Source organism: Montipora foliosa, chromosome 11 (assembly GCF_036669935.1).
Source record: "Montipora foliosa isolate CH-2021 chromosome 11, ASM3666993v2, whole genome shotgun sequence".
NCBI classification, from domain to species: Eukaryota; Metazoa; Cnidaria; class Anthozoa; order Scleractinia; family Acroporidae; genus Montipora; species Montipora foliosa.
Genome location: NC_090879.1, coordinates 23,452,510 through 23,455,401, shown reverse-complemented (window position 1 = coordinate 23,455,401; position 2,892 = coordinate 23,452,510). Strand labels below are relative to the sequence as shown.

The 2,892-nt window shown below is 36.9% G+C and overlaps 1 protein-coding gene across 1 annotated transcript in view; it reads right to left on the bottom strand.

Moving 5' to 3' along the window:
• Positions 1-1,603: 1,603 nt before the first annotated feature.
• The window catches only part of LOC137974846 (uncharacterized), a 3,501-nt gene continuing 2,212 nt past the window's right edge, over positions 1,604-2,892 (bottom strand). The window contains exon 1 of the mRNA XM_068821839.1: positions 1,604-2,892. This exon is cut by the window's right edge and continues 2,212 nt beyond it. The gene's annotated coding sequence lies outside the window, so the exon portion shown is untranslated.

Here is a 2,892-nt window from a genome sequence, read left to right as displayed (position 1 = left end):
AGACGTGTTTCAATAAAATTTGAAGTTGCCCCTGGTTTGAGTAGAGTATACTAACTGTTGTCATTGTCAAAAATTAATGATTTAATCTTGTATATGGCAATTGAGGATTAATTTCACGCATATTTTCAAAGTTTTCACAAAACTGCGAAGCGACGAGGGCAATTTGGAAAATCATTAATCCTTAATTGCATGAGGGCACATTGCGATTATATGTTTATCACATAAAGAGCAAAATTTTTGAGGGAAGTCTGTTCAATGCTGCGACAATCAACATGCTCCCATTCGGTTAAAGTTCAATTCAATTAATCGTTGTTGTCAACTGAAATAGCGCTTAAAAATTAATGTATTTTATACCGGTAGTTTAATCTGGAAGAAGATTCTCTTGTAACTTCGCTTGCTCTGGATAAGCAACTGTTCACCAATCAGGATCACGTAATCATGCCCTCTTGATTACCAAAAGTGCCCTCGTGATTAAGGAAAAATGCCCTCCATCTCAGCCAATCACCATTCAGTAATTATTTTGCCCCATATGTGATAAAGGGAAAAAAGAGTAGCTGACTTCTCTGAGTGAAGTAGTCAAGGCTTTTCCTCAGCCGTCTCTACTTATTGAAACCACTGAAATGTTAAGCTAGCTTTTGCAAACCAGTGTTATCTAGAGCATTTAATAACTATGTGGGCTTGTTGGCTGACATATTCCCAACACTAATGATATGGAAAGAGAGAAAGGATCCTCTCACTTATTGGGACAATTTTAAGCAATTGTCTCTCATAGCACCAGAAAAATAGGCAGGTACAAAAGTTGGAGTGGATCAACTTGGATTGCTCACCTTGGATCGAGGTAAAAAATATAAGGCCTCGAGAAATCAACCAAGCCCTAATCTTCAAGCTAACCTTTGTGAAATCAGGGCAAACGTCGAAAAGTTTTGGCTTACAAAACCGTGTTTCAGTCAATTCAAGATGAGCGATCCAATCTGATTCAGACGGACATTTTGTGCCTGCCTCCTGAAAAAAGTCAGGTGGCTTCACACGCAGACGTTCTTACGGCTTTGAAAAACCACTTCCGTTCAATGTCTGTTTGCCCACTATTTAAAGAAACCACTCAGCATTGACCAATTGTGTTGTGCATAGCCAATCACATGCTGCAAAAGAATGCCATACAAAACATGAGTTTACGCAAAACTGGCAAACAATCTCTGATTGGTCCATAATCCGCGAATGGAAGTGGTTTTTTGTTTCAGCAGACGTTGGCAGGGGAGGAACACATGACAAAGCCCTGAGAACGTCTGCGTGGGAGGCTACGATAGGATTTGAACCCATGACCTCTGATCCCAACTGTGTGGCTAATCATAGCTCAGTTGGTAGTTGCACCAGCATAGCAGAGGTCATGGGTGGTTTGAATCCCGTTGGAGTCACCTGAATTTTTCAGGTGCTATGAGAGAGAATTTTTTTCATTGCTTAAAATTGTCCAGAGAAGTGTGAGGATTATTTCTCTCTTTCTTCTATAGCCTCAAACAACAACATGTTGAACCACACACCTTAAACTTGCACTAAAGTTAATATAAACATTGTAAGTCTTCTAATGATTCTAGTTTGATTGATAATACCCGAATTTATTGTTTATGTTAGGTATGTTTACTCAGTGACACTTGTCCCTACAACAACAATAATTATTATCATACAGATATATCAGTATGTGTCTGTGTGTGTGTGCATGTATAAATTATAAGAAAAACTGGTTTTCACTTGTGGACAGAGAATTATTATTATAGTAATTAGGAATCAAAAGTATTAAATCTAAAATTTGTTTATTGACTCACTACAACTAGAAAATTAACTAAAATAAACTATTTTCCTAAGAAACTCATAAAATTAATGTGGATTTAACAAAACCACATGGTGCTGTATCAAGAGATTTCATCTCCATAAAGGTATTAGTCTAAGAGTGCTAGTAACACTGTACAAGTCTACAAGAATGCTGCAACTTCACAAATTCATTTGTAATTGCTGAGTTTATACAACAACATTCCGATCAGGGTCACAGAATCCTATATTCTTTTGAAATCTAGGCGAAAGAGCTTAGATACACATGTGGCACTACACTTAAATTCCCAAAAGACATTTTAATGCATTGTTCTGTTGACCAACATGGCTGCATGGCTGCTATGAGGTCAGATGCAAACCATCAATAATTATTTATTCCTGCTCATCCACCAAGTGAATGGAAGGTCTCATTACATCAAAAGGTAAAATGTTCTCACATTTTGTGAAAACTAACTGTCATTCAATCAAATCAATCCTTTTGCAGTGTTTCTTACTTTGTTTTGCAGCCTTGCGTTACAAGAAATAAGAAGCTAAAATCCAGAAGCACTGTACAATGCTTGTAATAGTGAATCTTCCAAAAAGTAATAAAACAGGTTAAAGAAGTTTCTAATCTTTATAACATGGAAGGTTAAGCCTGTATACATAATTATGTACCTGTTACTAACCGAGTTTGAGGTCTGTACTGTGAAATTATGGACCTCTTTTTTCCCCATTGATTCATGGCGCTCATGCGAAGTTTATTATATCTCTGTGGTAATTCAGCCACATGGGAAAGGAAACTAGTCGAAATCAAGCAGAAGTTTCAACTGCCACAAAGATTGGCATGTCAAAATCCCAAAAACGAAGTCTTCTTGGCTGTTTGAAATAGTTGCTTGTAAGCTTGCAAGATTCAAACAGTTTTACAACTTAATGTCACAGAAACGACATGAAAAACTTGCTAGAGAATGATTAAATGTCGAAAATTAAAATTTAGCGGGCTGTACTGTAGAATACAGCCCGCTAAAACAAGATAAAAACGCACAAAAAGTGCTTGATTAGCTTAGCAGTCGCACCTCCAAAATTTTTTATTCA